The following is a 20,340-nucleotide window of genomic DNA, read 5'->3' as shown; positions in this document are numbered from 1 at the left end:
AAGAGCGTCCGCGGCGAAATCCAGTCATCATATTCGGATAAAGATCATTACTCTCTAGATACCACTCAAGTCTTGCCAGCACCATGCGCTCCATAACTTTTCCAACACAGCTTGCTAGGGCAACTGGCCGGTATGAGGTAAGTTCGAGAGGAGGCTTTCCAGGCTTCAAAAGAGCAACCAGGCGGCTAATTTTCCAGTGTTCAGGAACAGTACTAGAAGCCCATATATCATTGAAGTAATTAAGTAGTGCAGTTCTACCATCCTTGCCTAGGTTCGATAAGGTTGAATATGTAATCCCGTCAGGACCAGGTGCAGATGAATGCCGACAAGAAGCAAGAGCGGCGTCTAATTCAGCTATTGTAAAGGGCACGTCGTATTGATCATTCGGCGAAGGTGGTGCAAAAACCTCTGAAATTGGTAACTGTGCCTGGTTTGTGCCCACAACCATTTTACAAAAATCTTCAGCTACGTCAACTTCATTGCGGCGTTGGTAAAGGGCCAGGGCACGAAAAGGGTGCCTTTCTTGCGGAGGTGTGCGCAAGCTTCTCGCAACATGCCAGATACGCGACAGGGGCTTACGGGGATCCAGTGATGAGCAGAACTGTCTCCAACGTTGTCGTCCTAACCTCTCCAGGTGACGCAAAACTTGTCGTCTAGCTCGGCGAGAAAGTGCGAGATCTTGCGCGGATTTCGTTCTTCTGTACTTCCTTTCAGCCCGCCGACGGATCGCGCGAAGCCGCTCGAATTCCACGTCGATGTTGGACACTGACACCGGCACACTAACATAGCGAGTGTTCTCACTGAGAGAGGAAGTAATGAGTCCTTCTATTTGAGATGGTGACTGGAGGTCCACGCTGGAAGTCTCCACCGCTGCCCTAAAGGCGGGCCAGTCTGTGTATTGCACACGAGGTGAAGTGGCAGGTGCAAACCACTTGATGCATATGTACGTTGGTATGTGATCACTGCCATGTGTTTCCACATCACTACACCAAGAAACGGAGGGATGGAGGTTTCTGGAAACAAACGCCACATCCAAGCAGCTGCTGTAGGTTGTTCCGCGTAGAAACGTCGGTGAGCCGTCGTTTATATTGACGAGATCTTGCGTATGCATAAAGTCTGCCAGGTCTCTTCCTCTATTGCTCATTATTGCACTACCCCACTGAGGGTGGTGAGCATTAAAGTCCCCCACAATAATACGAGGAGCTGCACAACACTGGATTATTGAAAATAGATATGATTTGTCCAAGCCATTTCTCGGTGGAATATAAGCGCCAATTACAGAACATACTCGTCCTTTCAGGGTTAACGTCAACAAGACAAGCTCGCCGTCTCGCCGAATTCAAGAAGCTGATAGCCCAGTCAACAGAGTTTCAGTGGCGCTGCATTGTCTGCAATTTGCCTCGACAAGAAAAAAGCAGGCGTGCTACGTCGGACACCCTCGTCGTTCTGGGAGATGTGCGGCTACCTGATGACGTCAGAAGAACGCTGCAAAAAGGACCGAAGTTCAGTTACGAACCAATGACCAGCAGACCCCATTACTGGAACTTGTAAGGACCGTTGCAGCAGGAGCCAAAGAAGCTAACAAGGTGAGAGTGATTGGCGACGGCGTTGACTACTTGCTACGAACAGTGGACGCACTCCAGGGAAGGAAGCCTCCCATTATGAAGATAGCTAAGGCAATACAGCGTTGCGGAGCCACTGCACTACAGGCTGATAAAGAAAGGGGCTTTGTGGTCATGCCTGAAACCCTTTTTAAAGAAAAAGCACTTGGAGCATTAGGAAAGAATTTCAAAGAGGTTAAATTTCGCTCCAAAAAGCAGAAATCTATTGCTGTGCAGTTGTTGCAGGATCTTTCCCTTGAGAAAGTTAAGAAAGTCGCCGAAAAATCCAAGAATCACTTCTTAGAAGTATTCTTTTCAGGCAAAACACACAAGCCTGATTGCCCACTGAGGACCATCGTGTCGGAAAAAGGAACCTGGCAAGTCGCAGTAAGTAAGTTTCTGCAGCAGCAGCTTAAGTCCCTGCCACTTGAGGATCCCTTCTTGGTTAAAAGTTCTACTGACGCAGTAGAAGCTCTTCAAAGCCTGAAATCAGCAAAGACAGCCTTTTCCGTAGACGTGGAAGATCTTTATTATTCTGTTCCACAAGGAAGGCCCCTTGAAACTGTCCGGGAGAAGATTGAGTGCTCTAGTGAAATCAACTTCCAGAGCTCATCAGGGCTAAGCACTGACAACTTCATCACCCTGCTTGAGTTTTATCTCAATTCCACAGCAATATTCCTTAACAAAAAAATCTTTGTCCAAAAAGAAGGGATATGCACGGGTTCATCTGTGACACCGGTGCTTCGTGACATCTATTTGTCTGCCGTGGACCGACGAATGTGGGACTTCCTGACAGGCATGGGTGTTCTGAATGTTCTGAGGTATGTGGATGACTACCTTATCATACTTCAAGCGACGCCTGGATGCGACTTGGATGCCCTTGTCGCCAGAATTGTAGGGCTGTTCACTGCCGAAGCAAAAGGCCTCAAGTTCACCTGGGAATTACCACATCGTCAGGAGATTCAGTTCCTTGATTTGCTTATTACCTTCAGCGATTCCGGATGCGGCCCTTGTTTCAAATACAATCCACGCAGCAAGAAAAGCATATTGGCCTATGAAAGCGCCCACTCGAAGCTCATCAAACGTGGGATTATAGCTGGTCTTCTTCAAGCCGCACTTTCCAGAAGCTGTTCACACAACCTGAAAAGCAGCGTCACCATCCAGATCAATCGTCTTGAAAAAGCAGGGTATCCCGCCAACGTAATCCACAGTGTAACAGCTAGTCTACTGCATAAAGCACAAAGGAATGACAGTAAGAAAGCCTCGACTGTGCCTCGGCCAAGACATCAGGTTCAAGTCATCCCTTATCTGCACAAAATTTCCCATAACCTGAAGAAGATTGGCAACAGGAATGATGTGACTGTTCTCTTTTCCGCGCCTACGAAGCTGTTAAGCGTCTGTACCGTTCTGGCCAAGAAACGTGAGCGATGTGAAAAGAAGCATGGCACCAGGTTCATTGAATGTTCCACCAATGTTGTGTACAGCCTGCCTCTCACTTGTGGGTGCCTATACATTGGACAAACGGGTAGATGTGTGAATGACCAAATCATTGAACATAAGAGGAATGTGGAAAGCTATAAAACTGGCAACCGGTATGACCATATTGTCTGCCATAAATGCAAACCTGTGTATGAGGGCACTGTAATTCTCGCACGTAGCAAAACCAAAGTGCAGAGAGAGATCATTGAGGCCTTTTTAATAACGAAAAACGGTGCAAAAATGTATTAGTTCAACCTCTTTAATACTCCTAGATAAGGAGCTAGCTTTTTTAGGACGTGTGATTTGCTGTGCTACTTGCTGTTACACTGCTTCCTGCTTGTTGTTGTTTTTTATGACTGACGCGGCTTTTGCCAAGAAATCAACAATTCTTCTTGTTTGTTGTTGATTTTTATGACTGACGCGACTTTTGCTTAGAAAATTGATTTTATTCACTTAGGTTTTCAGCCATTTGGATGTTTTATCGGTTTTAGTTTGCGACTGCCTGTTTTACTTTGTTTTTAGGTCTGACTTGGCTTAGCCACAGAGATGTGTTGTTACGTTTTTACGTGTGCTTGTCTGTTTGTGTGTTTGTGTGTGTATCTCTGCGTGTGCGTGTGTGTGTGTTGTTTGCGCGCGCGCTGTCTTGCATGTGTGTGTATCTGTCTGCGTTTGCTGGTATACCTTGTATACATCATTCAGCCTTCTTACACTGCAAACACTTTTTTGGCCTCAGTGATAACCTGATGAGATTTAAGTCATTTTTGCCCTGCTTGTTAGATGATCTTCGCTGGTTGTGTGCTCACGTGTTTACTCTTGAACGATATGATATGATTTCACTTGTCTATATAAGTAGGTACCGTTTCCTAAATAAAGCAAGTTGGAAGTTTGCGCTCTGTCTTGTTGTCATGTCCCTTTCTTTTTCATCTACTTTTTGCGCGTCTTTTACCTTTTGCAACCAACCAACCAACCAACACACCAACCAACACACCAATCAAGCAACCAACACACCAACCAACACACCAACACACCAACCAACACACCAACCAACCAACCAACACACCAACACACCAACACACCAACCAACACACCAACCAACCAACCAACACACCAACACACCAACCAACACACCAACCAACACACCAACCAACCAACCAACACACCAACACACCAACCAACCAACACACCAACACACCAACACACCAACCAACACACCAACCAACACACCAACACACCGACCGACCGACCGACCGACCGGCCGACCGGCCAACCGGCCGGCCGGCCGGCCGGCCAGCCAGCCAGCCAGCCAGCCAGCCAGCCAGCCAGCCAGCCAGCCAGCCAAACCAAACCAAACCAAACCAAACCAAACCAAACCAAACCAAACCAAACCAACCAACCAACCAACCAACCAACCAGCCAGCCAGCCAGCCAGCCAGCTAGCCAGCTAGCCAGCCAGCCAGCCAGCCAGCCAGCCAGCCGGCCGGGGCCGACCGACCGACCGACCGACCGACCGACCGACCGGCCAGCCAGCCAGCCAGCCAGCCAGCCAGCCAGCCAGCCAGCCAGCCAGCCAGCCAATCGACCGACCGACCGACCGACCACCGACCTCCCCCTCCTTTCCTCGTGTTCTCCTGTTGCAAGCAGCAGCTGCAGTCGTTTCTGGGCACCGTGAATTACTATGTTAATTGTTCTTGGGCGCCAAGATTACCTCGGAAGGAGACTGCAGCCATGAAATTAGGAGACGCCTGCTTCTGAGAAAGAGAGCAATGGTTAGCCTTGACCGCCTAGTAAAGAGCAGAGACATTAGTCTGCCAACCAAGATCCGTATAACCCGTGCTATGGTCTTTCCAGTTGTGATGTATGGATGCGGGAGTTGGACTGTGAAAAAGGCTGACCGCCGAAGAATTGACGCGTTTGAATTGTGGTGCTGGCGAAGACTCTTAAGAGTTCCTTGGACTGCCAGAAGATCAAATCAGATATCGTCGACCATAAACCCAGACTGCTCATTGGAGTGTCAAATTCTAAAGTTAAAGCTCAGCTACTTTGGTCATCTGATGAGAAGAGAGGAGTCGCTGGAGAAAGATTTGATGTTGGGAAAGGTTGAGGGTCGCCGGAGAAGGGGTAGGCAGCGAACGCGATGGTTAGATGGGATTCTCGAGGCATTGCAGATGAAGCTATGTGATGTTAAGAAGATAGTGAGAGACCGGAAAGCGTGGCGTGACATGGTCCATAGGGTCACGAAGAGTCGGACACGACTGAACGCCTGAACTGAACTGAATTACTATGGAAAGTTCGTTCCAGGATGGCACACTCTTGCTAGCCCTCTTTGCAAACTGCAGCGTTGCGGCTAGCCATGGCGTTTTGATGAATCGTGTTAAGTGGCATTTGAGGAAATGAAGAACGCGTTGACGTCATCCTTTGTGTTGGCGCATTACGACGCAGATAAACCTTTACAAGTGGCATGGGACGCTTCCCAGTACGCGTGGGGGCAGTACTTTCTCTTGTTGCGGAAAATGGAAGCTCCTGCATGTGGCGTATGCGTCGCGCACATTAACTGGCGCTTAGAAAAAGTACAGTTAGATGCAAAAGGAAGCGCTGGAAATTATTGTTGCCATCAAAAAATTTCACTTCTACATCTATGGAAGATGCTTCACGTTGAGTACGGATCACAAACCATTACAAACGATACTGGGGCAATAGGCAGGCATTCCACTGATTGCGGCAGCATGCTTACAGTGATGGGCTGTCACTGTCTGCTTACAAATACTCGCTCGTGTACAAAAAATTCCAGTGACAACGCAGAAGCATTTTTTTTAAATTTTTTTTCAAGGTTCCCTCTTCACAGCCAGGAGGACGGCACGTCCGAAGGCGAGGAATCGTTCTATGCGTTGCGCCTGGAGTCGATTCCTGTATCTGCCAACGAGATTTCGCGAGCCACATCACGTGATTCGGTGCTTTTCGAAGGGCTCGAGTTTACAAGTATAGGCTGGCCACTCCACTTGCGAGATGCGAGCCTAAAACAATTTTTTGACAGACAGTTGCAGCTCAGTGTGCATCAAGGGTGCCTCATGTATGGAATGAGGGTGGTAATCCTATCTTCTCTACGAGAGTCGGTGCTCGACGAACTGCACCAAGATTATCCCGGCATCGTGCGGAGCAAGGATTTGGCTCGTAGTTACGTTTGGTGGCCGTCAATTGATGCAGACTTGGAAACAAAGGTACGAAGTTGCTAAGCATGCCAGGAACAACGGAATGATCCATGTAAGGCACCTCTGCATCCTTGGGCATGGCCGACCGCGCCGTGGAGGCGAATTCATCTAGACTTCGCGGGACCATTCCGAGGAACAATGTTTTTAGTGGTAGTATATGCCCACTCAAAGTGGCCGGAATTGTTGGTCATGCGGAGCACAACGTCCGAACGTAATGTTACTTGCTGACGTGAAGTTTTTCTGCAGATTCGAAATACATAAGACGGTAGTGTCTGACAATGGACCACAACTGTTTTCCGATGAGTTCAAGGCTTTCATGCGGGACATCGGGACCAGGCATGTCGTGAGCGCCCCTTATCACCCAAGCACAAAAGTTCTGGCAGAACGTTTTGTGCAAACGTTGAAGTCGGCACTACGCAAGGCATCTCCTGGTGAGTGTCGAAAAAACACTTCATAACTTTTTGTTGGCATACCGAAATACGCCACATCCTACGACGGGAGAGGCTCCAGCTAACCTATTGATAGGTAGAAGATTGCGTACTAGACTGGATGCAATCAAGCCTACAGTGGAAGGAAAGCTGATTCAAAAGCAGTTCGCCCAAATGCAGCAGCGTAAAAGCAAAAAGTCCGTTTTGGCATTAATGAACGTGTTTTAGTTCGAAATTACAGAAGCTTGTCGAAGTGGGTTCGTGGGACTAAATTAAAGAAGACTGGACCAGTCTCATTCAAAGTCATGCAAGCTCATCTGGCGTCGGCACCTCGACCAGCTTCTGGATAACTCAAGCCCTACGGTGACGTCAAGGTCTACCGACGCAGACTACATGGAGGGGTTCCTGGTCTTTCCTTCAAACACGACAGCTGATCAGCCAGCTTCAGATGAGCCGGAGCCCGGCAGTCTCCCGAGGTCTTTCCGGCTCCCGCACATTCATGAGACGCCGGCTCCAGGGAGGCGCTACCCATTACGCCCACGCCGTCGTCCCGAGCGATACGAAGCTCTCTTTTAACTTTTGTATAAGGATACAACTGCACCCTTTAAATAAAAGAGGGAGTGTTGTGCAATCGCGTCTATAGCGATAGCGGTGGCGCGATTATAGCGAGAGTTAGCTATGAGATAAGCCACGCCGTTCGGGCACCGGGCGGCATTCCACTACAAGCTGTGATGGAATAAACTACTTTCGGTTACGAACCCAACGAGCCTTCGTCTGCTGTTCGACAAAACACGACACCGCTGCTGTTAGGTTCGATTGAATTTTGTAATTACGAAGCGTGAACTGCCATCATGGGCCTCGTTTTGTTTCCGCTGAATGCAATGATAGGGTGCGCGTGGCTGTGACGTCGTGAGTATGCCATCATCATCATCAGCCTGACTATACCCACTGCAGGGCGAACGCCCCTCCCATTTTTCTCCGATTAACCCGATTCTGTGCTAGCTGCATCCACTTTATACCTGCGAACTTCTTAACCTCATCCGCCACCTAACTTTCTGGCGATCCCTGCTACGCTTTCCTTCTCTTGGAATGCAGTTTGTTACCCTAAGCTCGTAGGGCTCGTCAACCCCCTGATTTCGCAATGCCTGCATCACCGCCGAGGTTTCAACTGAGTCAAATGCTTTTTCGTAATCAATGAATGCTATGTATAAGGGCTGATTATATTCCGAGCATTTTTCTATCACCTGATTGATGGCATGGATATGATCGATAGTAGAGTACCGTTTCCGAAAACCTGCTTGATCCTTTAGTTGATTGAAGTTTAAGGTTATCCTGATTTTTTTAGCGATTACCTTAGTAAATACCTTATACGCAACAGACAGTAAGCTGATTGGGCTAATTTTTAAGATCCTTAGTAACCCCTTTCTTATGAATGGGAATAATGTTTGCGTTCTTCCATGGTTCCGGAATCGTCTATGACACCAGGCACTGAGTATACAAGGTGGCCAGTTTTTCTAGCACAATATCCCCCCCCCCCCCCCCGTACTTCAACAAATCTCCAGCTGCGTTCCCCCTTTTCATAGTTTTTATTGCTTTCTTAACGTCGTCCTTCGTGCCTGGTGGAACGTCTGACTGTTTTTCCCTAACGTCATTATCATTGCAGTCCGGACTACATTGGCTATTGTAGAGATCAGTATAAAACTCCTCGGCTACTTTGACTACTTTGTCCATATTCGTGATGACGTTGCCCGCCTTGTTCCTTAGCGCATATAGCTGATTTTCGCCTATGCCTAATTTCTTCTTCACCGCTATAAGGCTTTCCCCGTTCTTCACAGCATGCTCAGTTTTCTCCATGTTATACTTTCTTATATCGGCCAGTTTACGCTTATTGATTAGCTTTGATATCTCTGCCAATTCTACCTGGTCTGTTGGTTTAAAAGGTTTCATACTCTGGCGTTTCTTAACCAAATCTTTCCTCTCCTTAGACAGCTTACCGGTATCCTCTCTAACTATTCCACCGCCTACTTCTACAGCGCACTCAGTTGTGATATCCCTGAAGTTATTGTTTATTGGTTCTAGGGTAATGTCGCCACCTTCGGTTAGAGCTGAATATCTATTATAAGCGAGATTCTTAATTCTTCTGTCCTCCCCCTCACGGCTAATTGCTTGATGGACTTCTATCTTACTAATCTGTTGCGTTCCTTCTTCTGATTAAAACTAATTATTATTTTATTTTATTTATTTACAGACATACTGCGGATCGTGGTTAGGTCCAAGCAGGTAAGGTACTATACCTACCAAAGAAACAAGCAGATAAATTATACAAAACGAAGTAATATACAGCATAAACGCACTTAGAGTTTGCAATGTAATAAAACCAAGACACGCAAAGAATTTTAGGTGTAAGGCAAAAATAAAAAAGGGAATAAAAAATATATGTATATATACATACACACACATACATACACACATTACACATTTTATACATGTACACATACACATACCAACATTATATATATATGTATATATACTTATATACACATACATACATATACATACACATACACATACACATACAAAAGCGAGGAGCCTGCAGTCAATAAACCTTGTTTTCCAGAAAGAGCCACAAGGCACGCCACAAAATTCAACAACGTGAGCAGCTAGTTCATGGAGGTGACCTAGGCAAACAGTTCCACTCAGCGTTGGTGCGAGGAAAAAAAGAAAACTTATACAAGTTCGAGCAAAATAAGGAGAAATTAAATCTGTGTGGTAGTAGCGGGCCTCATCATCCTGTGGTCACTGCATCGTACTTTCCCGATTACCTCTACATCTTGCATATTAACGGGGGTGAACACAATATGAAGTCAATTTCATTTTTAGTCTACCAGTTAGGACTTTTCCATGTCCATTTACGGTTCTTGCGTTTGCTGAAGAATGTATTCATAATTTTCAGGTTATTGCGCTCTTGAAACTCAACCAGTAACTCCCCCCCGCCCCCCGGCTATTCCTAGAACCAATGCCATAGTCACCTACTGCCTGGTCTCCTGCCAGCTTTTTCCCTACCTTAATTGGCATTGAAGTCGCCCATTAGTACAGTATACTGCGTCTTTGCTTTGCGCATTGCCAGTTCTACATCTTCGTAGAACTTTCAACTGCCGGGTCATCATAACTACATGTAGCTGCATAGGCCTGTTGTGTATTTGTTATTTTATTTATTTACAAAGAGTGCAGGCTCTTCTCGGGCCCAAGCAGGAGTGGATACAAAGGAGACAATACAGGGGACAAAGTTGGGTAGATATATATAATACAAAATAGGAATTCATCATAATAGCGGCATCGTGATGGTAATGATGGCAATTCAGGGAAAATAAAATAGCGGGTTCAGCACGGAAACAAGTAGATTTTACAAAAAAATACAAAATAAAAGTCAGCATCATAGGTTTATCGCGGTGGCAATACTAATGAATCAATGCTATTGACATGTTCTATGAATGATTCAACTGAGTTGCAGTTTACATCAGCCGAGATAAGTTTGCTCCAGTTATATATAGCCGATGGAAACAGAGTATTTAATAACGTTAACATAGTTTATGTGTTGATGAAGTGCTTTCTCATCGTTAGTTCTCGAAGAGAGACGAAATGGTTCCCGGAAGTATGTTTCTCTTGACATATTTTAATTACTGTGATAAAGTAAGTACAGAAATTTTAGTCTTGATGTTGTTCTACGCTGTGCTAAGCTGTGAAGATCTGCTTTGTGAAGTAGGTTAGATATTCTGGAATGTTGAAAAGTTTGAAATACAAAGCATACTGCGAAGTTTTGAATGCGTTCTAGTTTGCCTATCAAATATTGTTGCTGTAGACTCCAAATAATGTTAGCAAACTCTAAGGTTCGTCTGACGAGCGTTTTATACGCATTACGTTTTACATCAGGAGGAGTGTTGTGTAATCTTCTGAGGAAATAGTTTGCCTTGGGCCTTACGACATACGTTTTTAATGTGCTGTTCCCAGCTTAAATTGCTTGACAGTGTCTCTCCTAGGTATTTCATATAATTAGTTTTTACGATGTTCTTTGAGGTTCTTTGAGGTTTGATGTGAGGTTCTTTTCTTTAGATCTACTGGTCGTCTTGTCCCGTGGCTTATTCAATGACACCAACCGAAATACATGACCAGACCGACCAAATTAGCGACGAATAATTTTATCTCCACACATGGACGGGACGAGAATATGACTAGCAATTAAGACGAAGACTAAACACAAAATTGTCAACACCAGTTCGTTGGGTAGGGGAAGCCGGTTCAGACATTCCGGGTAGTCACATTCTGGGTAGACAAAACAGCCTCAGTAAGCCCAGCGGAAGGCTAGGCCACCGGATGGAGCCCAGTGGAGATACGACGCATCGGGTTGGCGTGCCGCGGCCAATATGAGTCAGGTCTCCCGACGTGTCTGGGTCCAGCATGGCGCCGAACGCTCGTGCCGATGAAGAGCTGTCGTTACAGCAGCGGCGATGAGCTGAAGCTGTAGTACTCCCTGGTACGATCCCCTGGGACAGCACCAGGACCAGGACAGGATGCAACCAGTAGGCCCCAGGTCTGGATACCCAGGTCAGGCCTGGCAGAACACGCACCGCCCGAGCTCCGTGGACAACAGACCAGCTCCACTGCTTCCCTGTTTTCTCCTCCTCGTGCTTCGCGCTCCTCGAGCCACCCTCCACGTTCTCCTCTTCTTTCTTTTCTCCAAACGTGGTTTTGTTCTTCTTCATCTTTCCTCAGTTTTTCTCGCACAGGTTCTCACTCAGGTTCTTCCCAAATATATGGCCCCCCTTTTGAGAATAATTTTTTCCGGAAAATAAAACTTGAGGAGACGATACTGATGCACTCTTTTGGGGGACCGCACAACACATCACTGCACACACACCATTGCTATTGTCTGTTGAGAGTGTGTCACTCGCACACACAAAATAAAAAAATAGCACTTTGTACTAATACAAGTAAGTAACATTAACACTTGTCATAGAGGAAATAAACTCCTAGAAACATCTTATCATAGGCGCGACGAAACGTCTGGAGCTTCGTATGAGATGTGCTCTGCGACGTAAAAGCTTCCACGGCGTTGGAGGACCCAGTTCAATCTTCTGTATCGAGTCTCGGTTTGCCAGTCCACTCCGGGACCAAATATCTGCACTGAACGTTTGTAAGGGAGTTTAAGACCCGACTTTATTAACAACAACGAAAGATGAAGCTTGTAGGGCATTCACCGGCTGGCGCTCTTTGGAGCGTTTTAGCATGTTTATGCTCTGACATCCATCGCAGGATCTCACAAACCTCTTAATGTCAGCTTGCATCCTTGGCCAGTAAAGGCCCCCAAGCACTCTTGCGGTAGTTTTCCTGACACTGTGGTGGCCGCAAGTGCACTTTCATGTGCCTGCACGAGGACTTGACGGCGCAAAACCTATGAAACGACCACTTGTTCGATTGTTTTTCCGGGAAAAAGTTGATATGTCCGGTACAAAATGCCGTCAACCCTTTTCCAGGTTAGGTTTTCTTTAATTTGCAACGACACATGTCTAAGCTGGCGTCATCCTCTTGCTTCTTGTGAAAAATGGGCAGAGATAATTGGAGCGCACTTTGAGGGGCATCAAAACCAGTCTCTGAAGCTTTCGCTGCCAGAACCTGGAAAGAAGCACTGGACCCATCATCACTGGCAGGTATGCTTCTCTGGCCCGTCAAGACTGTTGGAACGCCAAAGAATGGGGCGCTTGCACCAGGAACGTTGCCGATATTTACGTCATACAAAGGCGTTGGCAGGCACCTAGCAATAGCCTTGCCCGTGAAGTATGCCTACTTGATAATGACCTTCGCCTCAGGCGCTTCGATGTCAGAAACATCCGCTAAAGGTAAAAGTTAATCTTCGTTGGTCTCCTTTCTCTTATTTATTACCCGTTTTCAACGTCAGGTCCTCGGGGTGAAGGAGCGGTCCGTTTGGCGTGCGACACGAGGAGATGAGACAGATGGGCAGACTTCTTGGCACGAATGAAAACTGATGAATTTATTTACCCTATTTACATTATTTACACTACGACCGGGGTGGTCGCTACCATCAGAGGCAAACTAGAACGCCAGGCCACGGTGCGCCCGCAACAACACCTTGTCCTGCCTGGCCGACGACTTAACTTGCGTCGCGCTACAAGTAGCGGTTCCTCGGAGCACGGTCAGCGCATGGCATAACCCGTTCTGCACCTCTCCTTCCTGCTCTCCACCGAGAGCCCCAGATCAAAGTCTCTGCTCTAAGTCTGAGTTCCAAGTCTCAACTGCCCTTTGGCGCCAAAAACGTCCTTTCAACTCGCACAGCATTTCTGTGTCCAATAGGAAGCGCGTTTGACAGGGGCCATTCAATGAGTTCGAAATGACCAATGGCACGCTGCCAGTACACACACCACACACATCACAGCATGAATTCCACAGCACAGCATGCATTCCAATCTCCCAACAGCAAAATATATATATATATATATATATATATATATATATATATATATATATATATATATATATATATATATATATATATATATATATATATATATATATATATATATATATATATAATACAAACACACTCAAAAGCAGCGGCCACCAGCAGTGCTCACTAAAAGCTGTAAGTGCCATCGGCGGAAGGTGACCAAAGAAAAAAAAGGAAGGAGCAATTAAGCGTACCCTTTAGGCGCGCCGGCTCCTGCGCCTTTAGGCCCGTAGCCTTCTCCATGCTACACTCTCCGACCGTCCCAGGCGGCATCTCCAGAAGGACCAAACCCGCAGCGTGCGGACAATGCACGGCGAGCGCGACACGCAGACCAAGTCGCCGAGCGCGCGCCTCCTTCCTAGGCCTTTCCTGTCGGCTTCGTTTTACTTCCGTACCCGGCGGCCTTCTGCAAGCAGCATTTGCCCCAAAGTTTTGCGACGGCCGAACAGTTGAGGTGGGGGCGACTCGAGGAGCCGTTAAAAAAAAAACACGATCCAAAGACGCCGTTCAAAACACCCTCCTGGTGTGCAAATGTACCTGTCCCACGCAGCCCGACGGTCTGCAAACGTTTAGAGAAAAAAATCTAAAAACGCCGACCTAAACACTTCCGAGTGTGCAGGTGTACATGGCCCACCCAGCCCAACGGCCTGTAAACCTGACTGTAAAGATGCTCGTTCACCAGAGTACGCAGCCTCGGGCACCAGAGCCTGGCGCACACGATGCTATTAGATCCAGTATAGCGCAGCACCGACACTGCTTGCCCGAACACTTCTCCATGTTCCACCGGCATGCTGATATTGATTGGAGTTGTACTAAGAGCCGAATCTTCCCCTCGAACATCTAGGCATGTTCTTCCCAGCTGATGACCAGGGCATTAATCTCGAGGGGACGTGCAGCAAGCAGATGTCTCCCGATCACTCCAACATCAGCGTCGACACAACCGAGTTTCATACACTGATCTGCGACATATTGTGCAATATGGGGGCTTCGGTTTTGTGCGGCAATCCGCCCTTCTATGTTCGATCTTCTCGTAGATGAAGCATCGAATTTGAGTCATTGGGTTTGGAGCTGCGTCCTCCGGTTTCGATGAATTCTGCTCAGCTATATCTTTAAAAACCCGCGAAGTTATTCTGTTGTTGAGCCTCCGGAAAGTGATCGGCGGCCTCGGCAATTTCGTCCACCGCTTTGCAATCGCGATCTCGCAAGAAGAGAAACAAACGGTGTGGCAGCTGTTTAAAAACTGCTCAGCCACAATCATGTCCCGAACCACTTCAAATGTGCGCCCTTTTCCTCGCATCTCAACCCAGCGGTCAAAAAACTTAACAGCCTTGTGGCGTACTGGGTAGCTGTCTCACCATCTTGCGGCATGCTTCCACGAAACTTCTATCTGGAGCCCTCAGCCGTGAAACAGAATCTTCGAAGTAAGGCAATTTTCGCTACATTTTAATTCACTGAGTCCTCAGAAGAGAGTCATCCAAAGACTTTGAGAGGTTATCCGCCGAGGCACAGGCTCACAGCCGTGGCCCATTTCTCTTTTGCCCAGCCCTCGCCAATGGTGACGCGTTCAAAACACTTCAAGTACGCGTCCAAATCGTCCCTTGTCTCAATAAATTGTGGAATCAAACCATGGAGGACTAATTGGGAAAGTCGCAGCCGGTACGGTACCGTGCTCAGCACCTCAAATAATAGGAACGTTTTTCTCCCAATTCCGCACGTCGCACTCACAGCTGCAAGTTCTGGCTTTCTTGCTCCAAGCGCTACCTCGCTCTTTCATCTTCTGCAGCTTCCACTTCACGTTTTGCAGCTTTCGCTTCACGGTCTGCCCATCTCTCCTCCCTTGCCTTTTGCAATTCGTTCTCAGCCCAGTCGCGCAACTCGATTCCCTGCAAACATATACGTTCCCCTACCGCGAGCAGCGGTGCATTCATTTTGCTCCGATCTGTAGTCGCGGTGAAATGCTGCTTGGCCGGCCTGGTCCCAAAATTGTGAGGTTCTTTTCTTCAGATCTACTGGTCACCTTGTTTCGTGGTTTATTTAAGGACACCAATCGAAATACATGACCAGACCGACCAAGTTAGCGACGAATAATTTTATCTACATACATAGACGGGACGAGAGTATGACGAGCAATTAAGGCGAAGACCAAACACAAAATCGACAAGATTCACCAGTTCGTTGGGTAGGTGAAGCCGGTGCAGATGTTCTGGGTAATCATAGTCCGGGTAGACACAAGGGCCTCAGTAAGCCAGGCGTAAGGCTAGGAAACCGGACGGGGCCCAGTGGAGACACAAGGCCTCGGGTTGCCGTGCCACGGCTAATAAGTCAGGTCTCCCGACGTGTCTGGGTCCAGCATGGCGCCGAACGCTCGTGCCGATGAAGAGCTGCCGTTACAGCAGCGGCGATGAGCTGAAGCTGTAGTACTGAAATTCAACAAGGTTGACGACTGGGCACGTTGGTAAGGGTTCATACTTAACCAGCCAAAGGACGTCTCGTCTCTCGTCTGTGTCTCGTCCTTTGGCTGTTTAAGTATGAGCTGTAGTACTCCCTGGTACGATTCGCTGGGACAGCAGGAGGACCAGGACAGGATGCTACCGGCCGGCCCCAGGTCTGGATAGCCAGGTCAGGCCTGGCAGAACACGCACCGCCAGCTCCGCTGCTTCTCTGTTCTTCTCCTTTTTCTTCTTCTGCCTTGATATATGGCACATACCCACGAAGGGGGATTGGCCAGGGTTCGGTGTGGACTGCCGAATGTTCTACACAAACTGAATTAGTGCATTAAAGTAATTGTCAACTAAACAAAAACATAAGATTTAAGATACAGAATTGATTGAAAGGAAAAATAAGAAGCAAAAATTTGGAAGTTTGCAAATTTGGAATGCAATTAGCAAGGGAATCTGTCCGTAGCTGTGGTGTAGTTATGTAAGTACGGACAAATTTGAGGCAACGCAAATCCTTTCGCACTCGCACCGAAGGAGAGTAGAAGCGAGACCGACAACGGAAATCCCAAGCATGCAATTGGAGTTTCTAAATGTATCCTCCTCTGATGTGAAAACCTGCAGCAAGCGAGAAGGAAGTAATCAATATTTTCAATCTCACTTCAAGCCTCACAAAGGTCTGTGGGGCTGATCTCACATCTAAATAAACAAAGATTTAGGCGAGGAATCCTGCATCTTATGAGAGTCATCGTTACCTCACACTGCCGTGATTTACATGAACGAACTTTCCATGAGTATATGAGATGCTGGTATTCGGCTGTAGATAGCAAGGGATTATTGCATGAAGCGGCTAGGTATTGATATCGCTGGAAACGGGACATTTCAAAAATGGTGACATTAGGGATGGTACATGAAACAGATGCATCAAGAGCTGATTTAGCCAAGAAATCTGCCGCTTCGTTCTGGAAAATACCGCTGTGACTAAGGACACAGATGAAGCGTATTTTTTTCACCCACCCCGGTATGAAATGCTACACTCTAAAGAGCCTCCCGTGATGACTCCAGTGACAACAAAACAGAAAGAGAGTCTGACAGAAAAATTATTTTTGATTCACTGCTGGGAACTTTAAGTAGTGCTAGCCCAATTGCCATAAACTCTGCTAAAAATATCGGTGTGTAATTCGGGACACGCACCTAAAAACTCCAGGAAAGAGACTCTGAAAAAGTTCTTATCGCTGCTTTCTGCGCAGTCACAGACGCATCAGTGGCAATTGCAGTATGATCAGGCAACTTTTCAAGGTGATTACATAGGAGACTGGATATTTGACGTGATGGTAAGTGCTTCACATTAGATGGAAATATAAAATCATAATTTATATCCACAAAGGACGTTGAGCAACCAATAGGACATATAGAACTTAGGTCCTCAGCAATGTTTGCTAAAATGCTCTGCGTGAAAACAAGCTGGGGCATGCAGACCCTCGGCCACTGGTGAGTGAGAACGAGGGCGGGGTTTGACACAAAAATAGGTATAGCCAAATCGGGAGTGGGCAGTGGGAGTGTGGGCAGGCCAGCAGCAGTATCGGCAACATGCTCAGCAACCATTTTTGTCTTGCTCTACAGGTTTTGGCGGCCCTTCTGTGCGGACCAGTTCCACCGTGTGGCTGCGACCCAGTGGCCACGTCGTTTGACCTGGTCAACGAGCCCTCGCATCGCGGGAAAGAACTGTGGCCCAGCGCCTGCGCATCAAGGGCAATCGACGTGGATGTATTCAGTGAACCGGCATCGGAAAATCTGGCTCGTGCCAAGTGCCCGGCGATTACATTGCTTTCCGTTCCGCAACTGACAGCGCATCGCTTCATCTCGACAACTGTGACATCACATCACATGGCTCAGCAAGCCCCTTTAAAAGAGCGAGCAACATCGACTTTCTTCAGTTGGCAGGCCAGCAGCAGTATCGGCAGCATGCTCAGCAACCATTTTTGTCTTGCTCTACAGGTTAGTAAAAACGTTTCCATGTACTGTTATCGTAGTGACAACCGGTTTCTGTTGCTGCTGCCCTGCCCACAGTGTTTCAAATGTATTCTGGCGCACATTGCTTTACTGCCTACTAACCTACTTCTTTAGGGCGATATTGAGACAAACCCGGGACCAACTGAGAAGCAATTGCTGTCGGAACTGCTAGACGGCCAAACGAAAGTGCAAGGAACTATTGAAGGAATAATCGACGGTCAGAATGAAATAAAAGAGCAAATGGTTACACTAAACAACAGATTAGATGGCATTGAACAGCAGTTGTCCAAGCTAGGCACGCTGACAAAACAAGTAAGCGAAATAGAAAAAACAATAGCAGATTTTGACAGCCAGTTGTCCTTTCTGATGAATAAGGTGGACGACTTAGAAAACAGAAGCCGTCGCAATAATCTTATAATTTACGGTTTAGAAGAGTCAGGAAACGAGACGCTTGAAGAACTTGAAAACAAAGTGAAAGACGACATAATAATAAAGAAGATAGGTATAACACCTACAGGTATAGAAAGACTTCATAGGCTTGGGCGTAAATCCAGTGACAAATCTAGACCGGTTATCATAAAATTTCTTGACTATCGGGAAAAGGCATCCATTTTACAAGCAGCCTACAAACTAAAAGGATCGTCGTACTCTATCTCAGAAGACTTCTCAAAGCGCGTGCGTGACTTGCGTAAACTTCTGTGGGACAGCGCAGCGGAAGAAAAAGCAAATGGCGCTAAGGTAAAGCTGGTGTTTGATAAAGTTAGCATTGATAGTGTTATGTTTGTATGGGATGTCCAGAAAGGAGAGCGTGTCAGATTAGTCAATAAGAAAAATAACTGACAGAAAAAGCACTATCCTACATCCTTGAAAATCTTAAACATTAACTGCAGAAGTGTAATCAATAAAGTAACCGAGCTTGAAGGGCTCCTTTTTACTAACAATTCAGACATTGCTGTGCTAACCGAAACATGGTTACATGATGCAATTTTCGACAGTGAATTCGTGCCTACTGCTTACAATGTACTCCGGAAAGACCGTACTGGAAGAGGTGGCGGCGTCTGTATGATACACAAGAAATCATTACGAGTTTTAAGGATGCCTGACGTTCCTAATGTAGAGTGCATTTTCAGTAAAACATATTGTGGTACAATCAGGTACATTATAGGTGTGTTGTACAGGCCCCCTTCTTCTTCCATATCGGTTTTAAATTATTTGAAAACTTACATGAACACATATTTAAAACCTGGAGATCGGATAATTCTAGCTGGCGACTTTAATCTGCCTAATATTGACTGGCGCACGATGTCCCTCAAAAACCATAACGACAAAACAGGTGATGCCATGTTGGACATAGCATTTGATTTATCCCAACTTGTTGACGAGTACACCAGGGTACACGCTAAATCTATACTGGACCTTTTCTTCGTAAGCGGATCTATTAGTACTAAAACAAAATGCGAAATAATCCCAGGAATCTCCGATCACCAGGCCGTGTTCCTATCTGATGTCGCTATTGACAGGCATCCAAAGCAGTCATGTTTTCCCAACTTCTCACGCGCTGATGACACATCAATAATCGATACCTTATCCTTTCATTTTGATAGCTTTTCGAGGTCTACCGCAAATGTAGACGATCTGTGGATTTCTTTCAAGGATCTAGTTATGATGTGTATTAGCCGTTTTGTGCCAATCATTGTTAAAAAGACAAAACGTGGCAATCCCTGGATTTCCCGCACTTCAATACAAATGCGCAGAAAATTAAAAAAGTTAAAAAAGAAAAGGCAAGCAGGTGTCCATCCTGAAGGCCTGCTGGATTAAATTTCCGCTCTGTCAAGTCAACTACGACGACAAGTAGCACTTGATAAAAAAAATTATTTTGGCGATTTGTTGCCTAATTTTATAACTAGCTCACCTGAAAAATTTTGGCGTACAATCTCACCAGTATCTAGGGATTCCCATGCATTTTAAATCAATGGCACATTAACACATGACGGAAAAGTAATATCAACCGCCTTTAACGAATACTTCAAATCCATTTTTACTAATGATAATGGCATACAACCCTTGTTCGAAACATGCTTACCTCCGATGCCTGATCTTGTCATCAGTGAACAGGGTATAACTAAAATGCTTTTGAATTCTAACGTACAAAAATCTCTTGGGCCTGATAAAATACCCAATGCATTCCTAACGAGGTATGCAGAATGGGTGTCCAAGTATTTGTTTATAATTTTTTCTAGGTCTCTAAGCGAAGGACAGGTTCCGAGTGACTGGAGGACGGCCAGAGTCCAACCACTTCATAAAAATGGAAACAAACAGTACATTAATAATTACCGACCGATTTCATTAACATCGACAGCTTGCAAAATTATGGAAAACATAATACACACCCACATTTCCCATTTTCTTGAACAACACTATTTTATTACAAAATTCCAACACGGGTTCCGGAAAGGTTATTCTACTTGTACCCAATTAGTTCAGACTATACACTATTTTGCGAAAGCTATTAACAATGGTAGCCAAACAGATGCCATTTTTATAAATTTCGCCAAAGCATTTGATAAGGTCTCTCACAAAAAGCTGCTTTCCAAAATTAATAGCACACTCAGAAATAACAAAATCATTAATTGGATTTCAGCATATTTGAATAACCGT

This window comes from Amblyomma maculatum, chromosome 6 (assembly GCF_055883805.1).
Source record: "Amblyomma maculatum isolate TAMU_Amacu chromosome 6, ASM5588380v1, whole genome shotgun sequence".
NCBI classification, from domain to species: domain Eukaryota; kingdom Metazoa; phylum Arthropoda; class Arachnida; order Ixodida; family Ixodidae; genus Amblyomma; species Amblyomma maculatum.
Note: the sequence above shows the minus strand (reverse complement) of the source record.